Source organism: Dama dama, chromosome 26 (genome assembly GCF_033118175.1).
Source record: "Dama dama isolate Ldn47 chromosome 26, ASM3311817v1, whole genome shotgun sequence".
NCBI lineage: Eukaryota > Metazoa > Chordata > Mammalia > Artiodactyla > Cervidae > Dama > Dama dama.
Genome location: NC_083706.1, coordinates 55,903,302 through 55,919,570, shown reverse-complemented (window position 1 = coordinate 55,919,570; position 16,269 = coordinate 55,903,302). Strand labels below are relative to the sequence as shown.

General features: G+C 44.3%; 1 long non-coding RNA gene across 1 annotated transcript; it reads left to right on the top strand.

The window, feature by feature from the left end:
• The first annotated feature begins 919 nt into the window (after positions 1–919).
• Positions 920–15,952, top strand: LOC133047319 (uncharacterized). Its single transcript, XR_009690716.1, has 2 exons — positions 920–999; positions 15,584–15,952. It is a non-coding gene; the product is annotated as an uncharacterized LOC133047319 (long non-coding RNA).
• Positions 15,953–16,269: the final 317 nt, after the last annotated feature.

Below are 16,269 nucleotides of genomic sequence, written 5' to 3'. Positions count from 1 at the left end.
AAGCCCTCCTGTCTGAAATACCACGCCAAGTGATGAAAACAGCGAGCTGCGTTTGACAGAGCCTCTTTATTTGTGTCATTACTTTGTCTTTTGCAGCGTGGAGACGATTTTCCTCTCCACCAATTGGATTTCTTCTTTTCTGGGAAAGAGGAGAATTCTACCATCCCTGCTGGGTTTTGTCTTCAGCTCTCTTTTCTGCAGCACTGGTATAGTTCAGCTTCATAAGGAGGCTTTTCAGCAGAGAAGCCTGCGGTGTTGAACCAGTGCCACGGGGGGATGAATTCTTCAATAGATCTCTGGCCTCCTTTCTCAAAATTAAAATGTGGTGACTTGCAGAAAAACATATGTGTATAAACAGCACATCCCTGTTCCGACATTCTGTTCCTTTATGCCTGTTAGTTCCTGTGCTTCTTTATAGACTCAAGTCGTTTTCTGTTTTGAGATTTTGTTTTTTTGTTTGTTGTGGTGAACATCACAGTGTCCATACAGCTCAAAACTGTCCAGCTAGGTTGCACGCTTGCCATGTGGGTCATCAGCTATATTGTCAGCTGAATCCTAACAGTAAGAGCTTTATTCCTGACGATGCTGTTAGCAAGGATCACTTGGCTGTTAGAGCAAAAAAAAAAAAAAAGTTTGCAAAGCTGGCAGCTAGGTTGCTGGTGTCTGAAACAAGTACACGTGGAAAATTTAGTATTGCTGGAAAATAAAAATGGGCTCCCTGTAGTGTTGTTTTTGTAATAAAAATATAAAGCATACATGAAATGCCTACAGTTTGATGCAGAGAAGGCTCCAAAAGCTCATTATTATTTTTTTGACTCATTAAAAATCCCCATTGGTGTTATGAGTGTATGAGCATATAACTCCTCTGTCCATGGGATTCTCCAGGCAAGGATACTGGACTGAGTTGCCATTTCCTTCTCTAGGGGATCTTCCTGACCCAGGGATCAAACCCGTGTTTTCTGCTTTGGCAGGAGGATTCTTTACTGTCTGAGCCACCAGGTAAGCCCATACAGTTCACAGAAGGTCCCAACCAATGTTAGTTTGTTGACAAAGGTTTAAAAGCGAGGTGAAACCCTTAGAATACCTATGATTCTTAAATTGTGTGTGTGTGTGTGTGTGTGTGTGTGTGTGTGTGAGTTGCTCAGTCGTGTCCGACTCTTTGCAACCCCATGGACTATAGCCTGTCAGTCTCCTCTGTCCCTGGGATTTTACAGGCAAGAATACTGGAGTGGGTTGTCATTTCCTTCTCCAGAGGATCTTCCTGAACCAGGGATCGAACCCTGGTCTCCTGCATTGCAGGCAGATTCTTTACTGTTTGAGCTACAGGGAAGTTCTTAAATCATGAAGATGCCTATCTATTTAGGCCGTGAAAATTTAAAGATAACATATTCTACTAGTTGTTATTGTTCAAGGCCCAAGAAAATGTGCTGAGCCATATGTTAATTTTGATACCACATTATAAGAATAATAAGTAGACATGCCATCCATCTTCTGTTATTGCACTACTGAGTTCTGATACATTTTGGAAATCATATGTAAGTGCTATTCAAGAGATGCTATATGAAAATTAAGTTGTGTGGGGTTTATGATTAATCCTGCCATGTAGATAAGAACTGAGGTATGGAATGAGAGACCAGACTGAAGCTAAACAACTCTGCACTGGATGAGGGTGAAAAGATTTTTTAATCTGAGTCTATTTTTTTAAAATTAAATTTCCAATTTATATATTTACCTTTTGGTTTCCTTTTTAAGTATTATTTTTAGCTACATTTTAAGAAAATTAAGAGCTTCTGTTTAAGTCAGCACTGACCTACCGATAATTCTAAATATCTGTAAAGCAAATCTATATAAAGCCTTGCAGTTTCATATCTTATAAATATATAAGGACTAATACATAATGATAATTTTAAAATTCTGGTTAAGCTCTGAACATTTACAAATATTTTTTGAAACATGAAAACCATGTTCTGAGACCAACCAAATGAAATGAACCTGTTCCTGCCCCAGTTTTCACAGGCTCTGGAAAAGAGAAAATGACAGGGAGAAGATCAGGAGCTTAATCCATGTCAGAAGGAAAATATGATACAAATATATTAACTATATATAACTATATCAACTATATTTAGTGACCTATGGGTCATTTTCTAGCCACCAATAAATTTCATATTTCAGTAAATTAACCAAATTGAAAATATTTCATCCTGTAATTATATTAAGCATCATACAAGCTTTCTCTTGGATATATCAATTCAGAGGATCATCTTTAAGCAAAAAGTAAAGGGGTATAATAAAGGTTCAAATAGGAGAATTTCTAGGGTAGACCACCTTCCTTAGTAGCCTAAAGCAAGTAAAAGATAATTTAATTTGCTAATCTAAAAGTTAAATAACCAGACTCTTCCTTTGCCTAACCCATGGCTAGGAAGGTCAGTGTGGTTAATTCAGTTTAAAAAAGAAAAAAAATTCCAGAGGATTAGGTCTCAAGAAATAAAAGTAGGGTATGTGTTACTTTACTGGGTAAATGGAGAAATGTATACTTACACTTGAAAGAAATATACTTTATACTCTCTTCATTATATTCCAATGTTCCTGATATTTAGTTAAATTTTAGATTATGTAGATTTCAAAGAGTAGAGCCATAAAAAGCCCTTAAAATGAGAATTTAATCTTACTTATTTAAAAATATGTATACATGCATATATATATATTACTAACTCAAACTTCCATGGTGTGTGTTCTCTAGCATTTTGTAAACTAAAGATAATGCTGAAAAAAACAGATTTATCTAAAACAGATAAATAAGGTATTTACACTGCGTGTAAAGAAAATGGCCCGTGTGTGTGTCTGTGTGTGAGTGTGTGTTAGATTGTGTCCGTGTGTGTGTGTCTGTGTGTGTGTGAGTGTCTGTGTGTGTGTGTGTGTGTGAGATTGTGTCTGTGTGTGTGTGTGTGTGTATGTGTCCGTGTGTGGGTGTGTCTGTGTGTCCGTGTGTGTGTGTCTGTGTGTGGTGGTAGATGGAGAATTCACCCCATGAGCACCGCTCATAGAGTGAGGCCACACGGTCACCCCCTGGTGACCAGGCCTGTCTTGCAGTTCCTGAGTCCGCCCCCGCTCCCAGCGCCGAGGCAGCACAGAGGTCTGCGTGCAGTGGGTGTCGGACCCTCACGCCGACTGCTGAGCCTGGCACCTGGTGGGCCGCCGGCTCACAGCATCCGCAGCGGCCGGCCAGCGCCCCCGGGCCGGCGCTCGAGCAAGGGGTCTGCAGCAGGCAGTGTCCTCAGCCTGGAGGTCTCCATCCCTGGAGTTTTCCATCAGCGTTTTCCTATTCTCGTGAATGGAGCTGGGTGAGGAGAGTGCCTCATTCCTAAAACTGAGGTCTTGAGTTCCTGAGCAGCTTCTGTAGGAGTCCATCTCCCGACTGTCATTGATACAACAAAGCAAAAGAAAATGTAGGAGACCTTACGGAAACTAGGTTCTACGATGAGCTAAATGGAATAAACCTGACTCCTGCAGCAGTTTTCACAGGCTCCAGAAAATAGTGTCAGGAAAAAGATCAGTGACTTAATAGACCTAAGAAGGCAGATGGTACAGACATGTTAACTGTTATTCTGTGTCTCATACCATGTTCTGCTAGAAAACGGGTATTTGCATATTGCATATATATATATATATACACACACACATATAATACTTACAGATATAAATATATAAACTTTTACATGTTATATATAATTTTATAATATATGCTGAGGTATGGAATATGTATGATTTTGCTGGAAAACATGATTTTGTTTGTTATTCTTTATTGAAGTATCCCTAGATATGCTTCCCTGGGCTTCCCCAGGGGCTTAGCAGTAAAGAATCCGCCTGCACTGAGGAGGCACAGGAGATGCAGGTTCGATCCTTGAGCGGGGAAGATCTCCTGGAGGAGGGCATGGCGACCCACTCCAGTATTCTTGCCTGGAGAATCCCATGGACAGAGGAGCCTGGCGGGCTACAGTCCATGCAGTCCACAGAGTCTGACATGACTGAGCGACTAAGCACCGAGATATGATGTTGTGTGTAAGTGGGATCGCGTGGTATTCCTCTTTCTCTTTCTCACTTCTCTTGGTCTGACGTCTCTAGTTGCATCCAAGTTGCTGCAAATGGCATCGCTTCATTCTTTTCACGTCTGAGTAGTAGTCCGTTGTATGTATGTACTGCCCCGTTTTTATCCATCCGTGTGTCGATGGGCATTTATATTGTTTCCATGTCTTGGCTGTTGTGGACAGTGCTGCTGTGAACATAGGGTCAACGTGCCTCTTTTTAATTATAGTTTTCTCTGGGCAGATCTCCAGGGGTGGGATTGCTGGGTCACACGGTTACTCGAGTTTTCTGAGGACCCTCCATACAGGTTTCCCCACTGACTGCACCAACTTACATTCCCATCAGCAATGTAGGACGGTGCCCTTTCCTCCACACCCTCTCCAGCACTTGTTATCTGTAGACTTTTTAGTGATGGCCATTCTGGTTGGTGTGAGGTGGTACCTCATTGTAGTTTTAATTTGCATTTCTCAAGTAATTAGTGATGTTGAGCATCTTTTCATGTGCCTACTGGCCATCTACATGTCTTTGGAGAAATGTCTGTTAAGGTCTTCTGCCCATTTTTCAATTGAGTTGTTGGGTTTTGGTTCAGTGGGATGAGCTGTTTGTGTATTTTGAAGAGTCAGCCCTTGCCTGTCATGTCATTTGCAAATATTTTCTCTTATTCCATCGGTTGTCTTTTTGGCTTTTTTTTTTTTAATTGTTGGAAAACATTTTTAAATGCAAACTCCAATTAAATTGTACTTAAACAAATAAAAGCATACCAAATGAAGGGAATGCATATTATTAAGGCTTTAGCAGCTTCCCTGGTGGCTCAGAAGGTAGAGAATCTGCCTGCTATGCAGGAGACTGGGGTTCATTCGCTGGGTTGGGAAGATTCCCCTGGAGGAGGGCATGGCCACCCGCTGCAGTATTCTTGCCTGGAGAATCCCCATGGACAGAGGGGCCTGGTGGGCTGCAGTCCATGGGGTTGCAGGGAGTCAGACAAAGCAGTAAAAATAAGACACACCAGAGAAGAAAGTGGCCTGATACCTGCCAGGCTCCTCTGTCCACAGGAGCCTGGAAGCGCTTCCTCACCCACCGTCGTCTCTGGAAACCAGAATCACCAAATCACAGGTGTTTGCTCGTGGAAACAGCACGGCTTAAACAAGGCACTCTTGATATGTGTGGGAATTCCCTGAGAAGTGGGAAGCTTGGGTCAGCTTCTGTGATAATGGTGTTATACAGGTCTATGTGCAGAGACTGCAGCTCTGATTATACATGATTATACACGAGTGATAGGTGAAAAATAAAGAGAAAATGTAAGTTTAGAGTGCACAGCTGTGAGAGGGGCCTGAGGAGCCGACCTGCTGGACCTGGGGGCCCGAGGAAGTGGATCTGCGGGGAGCTGGGTCCTGTCAGGCCGAGGACTCCAGAGCACGCCCCAGGAGGAGAGGGGGCCTTGATGTATCCTCCGGCCTAGAACTGGGCTGAGCCCCGCAATGGCTGCCTCTGGGAGACCTTCTGTCCAGACCACACTCACTCCAGGAGGAGTGGGCCAGGGCAAGGCCTGTGTTAGCCAGAGACAGGGGTGAGCAGAGAGGCTCCAAGAGACCAAGGGAGATGGCCCCCAACTTGGGGTGAGCTGACAGACCCCAAATGCCAAGGCCCATGTGTAGACCAGCTGCTGGAGGACCCTCAGAAGCAGCAATCTAAAGATGAACTCACTCTAGGAAAAGTAGAGCATTCTAGAAAAAGTTTGAAGTGTTTGGGAAACTTTAAAAAAAATTATTTATTTACTTGGCTGAACCGGATCTTAGTTTTGGCATGTGGGATTGAACCCATGGCCCTTGCACCGGGAGCTCGGAGTCTCAGCCGCTGGGCCACCAGACAAGTCCCAGTGTTTGGGAAACTTAAGGGAATATATGATGAAGTAAAATCCACAAAGAACTCAAAGTAATAAAGCAACATATTTATAAAGAAACAAGAGATTCTAGAAATGATCCATGTGGGCATTGACGTAAAAAAACCACCATAGAAGGAGGAAAAGTGCTAAGAAGCACGTCTGGAAAGCAGAATGGGGAGAAAGAGGCTCCTAAACGTAAGCGTCTGTGAGCCTCAGCTTGGCTGGTGGAGTTCCGTCTCATCAGCATTCCAGGGGACAGGAAATGCAGAGGAGGCATAAACGCTGGGGAGTTTCCAGAATGGGAAAAATGAGTCTGCAGCTTAGAAGAATCTCAGGCCTGGAGCAGGTACAAAGTAGTGGAACTACAGGGCGAAGGTCAAGGTGGAAATGTTACCGGTTACCTGGCAACAGATTAAAAACAGGGAAAAGGGTAGAATCAAAGACAGGTCCCAGGTTTGGGGGAACAAACCGTCCCCGAGGACACGGATGCTGGCCACCGGCCCCCTCCCCTGTGTTCTGCACGCCCTCTGCGGTCACACCGTTTCTGGTTCCTCACCCAGGCGCGTGTGGGTGCGTGTCTGCAGCGGCCCCGCTAGGACGTAGGTGTGCACACCGGTCAAGTCACGGGGAGCCACTATCACTGGAGCTACCTCATCGCAAAAGCGCTTCCTGGGAAGCTTTGTTTTTCAGCTTCTTCTTCCAGAAGCACTTCAGTGATACACACGGGCGTCATAAGAAGGCGCTCTTCCTTCTCCCACCCCCATGCCCCAGCTCCAGCGGTTACCACAAGCCTGCTTCATGGACCCTCTGCCCTCTTCCCTCATCCCCAGATTATTTCAAAACAAGAACCAAAAAATAAATAAACCAGAAAACTAGAAGTATTGATTCATTACTATCTTAGATGTAGTAATATCTTCAGAAGACAAGGATTATTAAAAATTAAAATACATCAGTTCAGTCACTCAGTCGTGTCCGACTCTGTGACCCCATGGCCTGCAGCACACCAGGCCTCCCTGTCCATCACCAACTCCCAGAGCTTACTCAAACTCATGTCCATCGAGTCGGAGATGCCATCCAACCATCTCATCCTCTGTCATCCTCTTCTCCTGCCTTCAATCTTTCCCAGCATCAGGGTCTTTTCCAGTGAATCAGTTCTTCACAACAGGTGGCCAAAGTATTGGAGTTTCAGCTCCAGCATCAGTCCTTCCAATGAGTATTCAAGACTGATCTCCTTTAGGACTGACTGGTTGGATCTCCTTGCAGTCCAAGGGACTCTCAAGAGTCTTCTCCAACACCAAGGTTCAAAAGCGTCAATCCTTTGGCGCTTCAGCTTTCTTTATAGTCCAACTCTCACATCCATACATGACCACTGGAAAAACCATAGCTTTGACTAGGTGGACCTTTGTTGGCACAGTAATTAAAATGCATATTCCCCTAATATTATTGTCATACTGTGAAACTGAACAGTCATTCCTTGAAGTCATCAACTATCAACTCAGTGTTCACATCTCAGAGGGCTTTTGCAACGTGTTTCCTCTGCCTGATCCCAGACGCAGTCAAAATGCAGGGCTAGGACCTGATTCTGGGAGCCAGGTCAGATCACCCCTGGCCCAGATGACCACTGAGGTCCTTTCTGACCTTGAGACTATGACTTTCCCAACGCCACATGTCTGCAGTGACACCTCTTCTTTCTCCTGGGTGAAGCTGGTTCCCTTGTATCACTGAACTAGCCTGGAAATCGGTTTTTATGTGTGTGGTCAAAGGTGCTAGAATGAGCAGGTTGTTGGGGAAAGTCAAGCCCTTAAGTGTGAGGTCCATTTCTGAATTATAGGTAGTGGACGGGGTCCTTGTAACTCTCTTGAAGCACAGTTCCCTCAGTGAAAAATAACTTCCTGATGGCAGTGACCCCAACAACCCATCTTACAGAGCTGAGCGCAAGCTTTAAGTTAGAGTTAGGCATGTGAGTGTCTTCTCCAAGTGCCTATGGGTGTAGCAACATCTTCATTTTAGGTTTGAATGCTGGCATTGCGTGTTCAGTCCTGTCCACTCTTCGTGGCCCCATGGACTGTAGCCCACCAGGGTCCTCCGTCCATGGGACTCTCTAGGCAAGAATACTGGAGGGGGTCGCCATTCCCTTCTCCAGGGAGTCTTCCCTACCCAGGGATGGAATTCCCATCTCCTGCATTGCAGGCAGATTCTTTACCCACTGGGCCACCTCGGAAGGCCATTGAATGTTGGCCCTGCAGGGTGTTAAATAGGTACATGAAGAGAAGGAAAGTCTAGGGGAAAAAAGAAAATGTTTTTTTAAATAGACTTGGATGGAAGTGAAACAGTACAGAAGTATTCATGCTTATGTGTGTGGGAAAAAAAAACATTAAATTTTAACTTTATATGCAAATTTGAATTATTAAAAGAAACTACATTAGCACTTGTGTTTGTGCAGAGTATTGAAGCAAGCCTTGGGAGGTTTTCAAGCCATAGCATGTGTAAGAACTGACTGACTATTGTCCTTGTTTGGGCTATGGTTCATTGTGATTGTTTTCACTGCAACACTGCAGTCGGTTAGTACTGTAAATGTTTAAACTCTGCATCCTAGATGTGGGGGAGAGCAAGCGCGCATGCTCACCCTCTCCTCCTAAGTTCCTCAGCCACCTTTCCAGCTGGCTTCCACATGCAGGATTCAGGGTGTCTTGCTGCCCATCCCCCCGCTTGCCTGCAGCCCCCCTCCCCCTCCACACCCCACCACAGGCCTCCTGGGAAAGCCTGGCTTAGGGGCGTGCCCCTCTGGCCTCACTGTCCTCCCTGCCTTCTGCTCTGTCCTCCTGGGCTCCCAATCTCACAGCTCTGGTTGTGACTCTCCCCACCTGAGGGCTCCATCCCCGCACCCTCTCCCCAGGTCAGACGGTCTCCATCTTCCCAACACGCTGCTCTGGTCGTATCTCTGTCCGGACTAATAAAACCAAGTCATCCAAGTTGACAGCCCAGTTCCTTTTTTAGCTCAGTTCCTACTGCCTCAACCTGTGAGTTCCAGGCAGGTTGTCCCCGACTCCATCTTCCAAACACCTTCTGCCCTGTACCTGCCAGCTTCACTCTTCCCTCCAGGGGGAAGGCCCCCTTCAGACCAAGCGCTGGGGACCCTCACCGTCCCCCTTAGACCTTAGCATGGAGGACTGGTTTCTGTTTTCCTCTCCCAAACGTGCAGAACGTCGCCTTGCACATGGGAAGTCAGGCGGCCCACAGGACTTGCTTAGGTCAACGAAACCGTGTAGACGTAAAGTGTATCTCTTCTGGGAGGAGGAGCCGTGAGTGACCGTCCAGCCCGTTTGCCCTGCCCATGGTGACTTAGTCCGTGTGGGAACGAAGGTTTCATAAAGCCAAGAGGCCGTCTCAGCCCCAGCTGACGCTGCAGGGTCTCTGAGCCCCACGGTGGGTGTGAACGCGGCAGTTTAGGGCCGCTTATTACCAGGGCACAGCCTGGCCTGTCTGCAGACCCGTCATCGACTTTCAGACACAGGTGGACCCCCCCCTCCCACCGAAAGTGGTCCCGTACCAACCAGACTGCGGGGCCCTTCCCGCCCCAACCCGTGGTCTGTCCCTCTGTTTGTGGTCATAACCCGGGGTGACCCTCGCTGAATGTCAAACTGCCGCTGGCTACTAATGCCGAACCTTCTTTGTTTTCAAAGTTTCTTTTTGACCCATGGACTTTTTTAAAGTCTTTATTGAATCTGTTACAATATTGCTTCTGTTTTATGTTTTGTTTTTTTAATAGTCAAAATGGACAATGATTTTATTCATTTAAAAAGATTGTTACTTGCTTATACATTGATCCTTATACATTGATGTGGACCAAAAATCAGAACTATTTACAAAGGTATTGTAAGTAGTCTTATTTCTGTTTCCCACATCCAACCCCCCTTTCATGTAAGTAAACTACTTTTTAATTTTTTTAGTATCCTTTGTATTTCAAGAGTGTTTATGCACATGCAATTAAATTGCTTTTTCTACATTTTTACACAAAAATATCCACTCTTCTGCATCATGTAACAGTATATACTATGGATAGTTCTATATCAATACATGGTATTTGTTTTTTGGACCGTGAGGCGTGTGGGGTCTCAGCTTCCCAACCAGGGATGGAACCTGCACCCCTGGCATTCGAAGGTGAAGTTCTAACCACTCGGCTCCCAGGGAAGTCCCCTGAACTTTTTTCTGAAAGCCAGTTTACGTGTCTAAATATTAGACATGATGCCTTGGAAGCGTGACGGATGAATGAGCTGCACAGACGCAGAGCTCCCTAGATGGAAAACCTTCCCACTGACATTGTTTTCTCTTCTTGGTATAGGAAATGCACAACCCTAAAGTAATCCCAGAGGATAAGATTTTATTTTTGTTTTTCTGCAATTTATAGAATAATTACAAGACTGAACAGATAAATTTCTCTGCCCAATATTTTTACCAGTCTGATTTCTTCTAAATAAGGCACAGATATTCATTTTTAAGGGTAGTTAACAAAGCAAACCATAGCTATAAATAATTTGATAACATTATTACACAATAATATATTTCTAAAAAAATTCAGATTTTATATAAATTTATAAAAAATCAATTTTAAAAAGCCAATTGTGTATCAGAAAAGTTGAAAATCATAGACTGAACAAGTTTAGTTGTTCATATAATGTCTCCAATTACCTTTGACCTGAGTGAGTATTTGTTTTGAAATGTGGGACAATTTTTGGTTTCAAGGGTTTTTCTTTCTTTCTTTCTTTTTTCTTTTTTGGTTTGTTTAATGCATACTTAAATATAAGGGATAGAATGAACAAATACAGAGTAACTCACATTTTATATAGCTGTTGTTCAGTCGCTCAGTCGTGTCCGACTCTGCGACCCCATGGACTGCAGCACACCAGGCTTCCCTGTCCATCACCACCTCCCAGAGTTTACTCAAACTCATGTCCATTGATGATGGACATGAGTCTGGTGATGCCATCCAACCACCTCATCCTCTGTCGTCCCCTTCTCCTCCTGCCTTCAATCCTTCCCAGCATCAGGGTCTTTTCCAATGAGTCGGCTCTTCGCATCAGGTGGCCAAAGTATTGGAGCTTCAGCTTCAGCATCCAAGTGGTTAAGGTGATGGACTAGGAATCCATTGGGGTTTCCCTGCTCAGGTTCATATCGTGCAGACTACGGTACCTTTCCCCAGGGAGAGATCAATCAGCCTCAGTCTTCCAATGAATATTCAGGACTGATTTCCTTTCGGATTGGCTGGATGGATCTCCTTGCAGCCCAAGGGACTCTCAAGAGTCTTCTCCAACACCACAGTTCAAAAGCATCAGTTCTTCAGCACTCAGCTTTCTTTATTGTGCAACTCTCACATCCGTACATGACCACTGGAAAAACCATAGCCTTGACGACACAGACCTTTGTAGGCAAAGTAATGTCTCTGCTTTTTAATATGTTGTCTAGCTTTGTCATACCTTTTCTTCCAAGGAGCAAGTATTTTTTAATTTCATGGCTGCAGTCACCATCTGCAGTGATTTTGGAACCCAAGAAAATGAAGTCTGTAACTGTTTCCATTGTTTCCCCATCTATTTGCCATGAAGTTATGGGACCAGATGCCATGATCTTTGTTTTTTGAGTGTTGAGTTTTAAGCCAGCATTTTCACTCTCCTCTTTCACCTTCATTAGTGAAATTGCTCAGTTGTGTCCAACTCTTTGTGACCACATGCCAGGCTTCTGCCAGGCTCCTCCGTCCATGGGATTCTCCAGGCAGGAATACTGGGGTGGGTAGCCATTTCCTTCTCCAGGAGATCTTCCCGACCCAGGGTTTGAACCTGGGTCTCCACATTGTAGGCAGACGCTTTACCGTCTGAGCCGCCAGGGAAGGTGGAAGGAATTTTTATATTTGGTAGAAGGAATTTGTTGTTTGGATAGTAAATTCTTCTTATGTGTTAACACCTCCCGAGACCATGACTTTTTCACTAGTCTAGCAGAGAGCCGCAGCGTGGTCAGGAATACATACATCTCTAACTCAGCAGCACCAGGTAAATGTGTAGTTTCACTATGTCATGGATGTAGTTCCCATGAGAAACTATTATTATTCCCATGAGAAGTATTATTAGTGTCTTTAAAACAGTAATGTCAGCAGTTTATTATGAGAGAATTTTCTATGGTTGAGTCCTTCTGTTTCCATTGGGATTCTGGAAATGAATTGTTTTTGTTTAATAACAAGATTTTTTTCAAGAAGCAATTTTTAATTATAAATTTCCCCACATCATTATTAACTGAAGAAGACAGGATTGCAGTTTGAATTTCAGTATATATAGTAAATTGATAACGAATGATGGGAAATGTTGAGTATCTGAGAAAACAAAGAGACTCACATTATTAGAGTGGAAGATGGGCTTTATTGGTATTTTTCAGGAAGTTCAGCAAATTTTTTAAAAATAGTCACTTTATCGAAATATAATTCACATACTATAAAATTCACCTTTACGAGTGTCCATTTCAGTGAGTTTTCATATACTCACAGAGTTGTGCAGACATCACTAGTAATATCAGAACATCTTTTTATCCCAAGCCCGTTAGCAGTCAGTCTTCATGTTGCCCAACCCCCACAACCATAGTAACACTAACCTTCCTTCTCCACTTTGATACCTGCTTATGTCTCTACTTTGATGCCTATTCTCCATGTTTCATTTAAAAGGCGTCATGCCATATGTGGTCTTTTGTGACTGGTTTCTCTCACTTAGTATGTTTTCAAGGCTTGTCCGTGTTGCAGAACAATTTTGTTTTAAAATGAAAAAGATTACCATACAAATCTTATACTATGATCAAAATATAACCATTACAATAATAGACTCAGTTATTCCTGCCCAGTGTGTTTTCTACATAAGGTGCTAATATTTATAATGAATTTTATAGATTAAAACATTCTTGCCTTAGTTCATTTTGTTGAAAGGGGAAAAAAAAAGTTGCAGGGTAATGATGTACAATTATTCTTGGTTGATAGAAAATCTTCCTAAATTATTAAATATAACTTAAAAATTGGATAATTTATTTGGGATGATGTAATTATTAAATTGTAAGCTTTCATTAAAAATAGAGGGTAACATATCTTGCTTTTCTAAGCAAATTAAAAACGTGAAACTGCACAGCTAACCTGAGAAGCTTTAATTTGGAAACATTCAGGCCTGAGATTTTATGAGATGCCAAGATTCTACTCAAGTCTGGACTATTTACAACACACACATTTAGGGAGGGGAGAAAATGAAGATTGCAATGTATCACAAGGCAATATCTTGACTGTGGTGATATTTTTATGGGTGTGTACATACGTGAAAACTAAAAAAAAGTATGGTCTTTAAATATGCGCAGTTTATTGTATGTCAATTATACCTCAGTAAAACTGGCGAAAAGATTCTCCCCTATCGGAAACCCCAGCCGTGTCGTATGTCTACTCAATGCTGCGCCTTGGTCACCGTGGTTTCCTGTGTGGTTTTCACTTCTTGAAGTAGTTAGGCTTAGGCAAAAATCTGGCTACTCTTTTCTTTCTGATCCTTTTTAAAAGATTTCATTTTGGCAATTTTGCTGCTTTTTTTTCCATGGGCAAATATAGCACAAACATGTTAGAAGTAAATCAGCAATCAATATTGGAACTAGAACATACATTTCAACTGTGTAAAATCTTTCTCTATATCTAGAAATGAATTATACTCTCTAAATATATTTCTTTTTTTTTGAAAAGTGTTGTCTGGTAAGAAATCCCTGCAGAAATGCACACATAATAATGACTTAGAAATTTTGTTTAGAGACCAGAACAATCAAGCTATTGAGAAATATTAATATAATATTATTGGCTTTGCAAGAAAAAAAAATTGCACGATGTGCCCACACTCAGGTGCCACATTGCGTAGTGCTGAAAGTGGCCTGGTCTGAGGAGTCCAGAGCTGGGGGCGGAGTCCCGAAGCTGGAAGCAAGCTGGGTCAGGATGTGCTGTCTCTGCTACAACTCTGATTCCCCTACTGGTTTTCCTTCTGTATTTCATGTCCGACATGTGAAAAACACAGGATGGTGGTGCCAGGCTGTGAGGCCTGTTTAAAAGCATTGACAGTAATAGATCTGTCACTGAAAAATCTAGGTACTCAGGAAGCTAGGAGGGAAGCTCTGGCGTTTGTGGTCTGCTGCCTTTTTGTATTACGAGTTCTCACTCACGTGGAAGGGTGCTGAGCAGCTGTCTGGTAGAGACAAGTGCAGGAATCAGACCCACTCGCGTTGGAATCCTGGCGCTTCGGCTTCGGCTTTGTGACTTTGAGCAGCTCCGACGCCTTCCTCGGTGTTTAATTTGTTCTTGTTGCAGTTCACTCGCTCAGTCGGGTCCGGCTCTTTGCGACCCCGTGGACCGCAGCCCGCCAGGCCTCCCTGTCCCTCACCATCTCCCGGAGCAGGCTCAGACCCATGTCCATCGAGTCACTGATCATCCAGCCATCTCATCCTCTGTCGTCCCCTTCTCCCGCCTTCAATCTTTCCCAGCATCAGGGTCTTTTCCAGTGAGTCAGCTCTTCACATCAGATGGCGAAAGTATTGGAGTTTCAGCTTCAGCATCAGTCCTTCCGATGAATATTCAGGGTTGATTTCCTTTAGGATGGGCTGGTTGGATCTCCTTGCGGTGTTTGATTTATGTATCTGTAATAACTGGAATCAGATTGCCCACCGTTGGGACATGATTCTCGCACTGATGGAGCACTGATGTACTTTGTCACAGCCATCTTTCCCAGGATGAAGGTGGAGCAAACAGTTTGGGGGGATGGCAGGAGGGATGGCAGCTCCCTCCATCGAGTCCCAAGGGGCGGGTTTTCACTGTTGTTTGTAGTAGACACAGTGTCTCCCTCTGGAGTCCGGGGCTGGTTGCTTGTAGCCCATCATAAAAGACTGGGGGACCCTGGGCTTGGAGTTGGTCCCCTGGGACGCAAACGCCCATGGGACTTGGGGGTGGGGGACAGAGGCAGGCATGGAACTCAGGCTGCCTGCCGTGCTGGGCATGGCGGGCCCTTTGACTCTGAGCCTGGATGCTCTGTCTTCCGCCAGCTTCCCTGGCACTGTGTCAGGCTAGCCCGCCAGCTTCCATGCAGGGTGAAGCCTCGCCTTCTGCCCGCCACTGCCGCTCACCTTCAAGTTTTTGGGAGGATGGGCGGAAGCACTGAATCACGCTGGCAAATGCTAGTCTCCCAAAGTCATGCTCCCTTCCTCTCTGACACCAAGAGCTATTTTTTTCACTATAAATACTTGTCAACTCATCATTACTCCTTTTAGGTTTCAGTTGATACCCGCAATTAGATTCAAGTTCCGTATCCTAATTATACCTACGGGACACACAGACAGATGAAAACGATATGCCTTTTCCAGCGTTTTTCTCACAGCTCAAGTCGGCTGTTCAGGTATCTCCAAGGGTAGACTGAAGCTTTCCCTGCCAGGTGGTACCCGAGTATCTGGCATCGGGACCTATTTTAAATGTCTTCCATCAAATGTGCACCTTGTATAGTACAGCATGTTTGTTTTAAAAATATGCAAGCAAAGAATGTCCATCGTGCATTAATTCTGTCCTGTGTTTCTTGTTGACAGGAAATAGGCGCGTAGACTAGGACCAGATCATGAAAAGAAGAATGAGAACTCATTCTCATGGAGGTACCAGCTGACTCCCAGGGCTCACCACGGCACCGCAGTATGACCCAAAAGTAACCGTGGCCTGTTCTCGGGGTGGATTCTCCTGAGAGCCTCACAAGTGCTGTGGCGATTTCCTCTGTTTCTAGTTCCCATTTGAAATCAGGGCGGAGGCCTCCCACCTTCTGTGACTGCATCCTTGCCTGCTGGACCTCTGCCAATATGGGATATTGATCGTATGTGAGACCACGCCCTGCAAGAGTTCACAATGTTTAAGAATTCTTGCCAGAGCTCATAAAAAATTTCACAGAGAAATCATGAAATATCAAACCACGTGATATAGCACTTCTTTGTCAAAATGTTTCATTGTAACTTCTGTTTAAGGAAAGCATCCCAAACCACCCAATTGTGCTGAGAACACAACGCCGCTCTCGCCCGTTCTGGACGTTTCGCTCGAAGGGGCTCCTCCCCGCCTCCCCTCCCTCCGTGTCCCCGTGGCCCTGCCCACGTCTGTGTAAACACTGGCTCCCTAGAACTCTCCTCGGTCGAACCCTTAGCGGCGGGCCAGCCTTTCTGGCCGGGAGCCCACTGGCTTAGACTTGTATACCAATGTGGTATGAAAAAAAGAAAGAGAAATTGATTTCCCA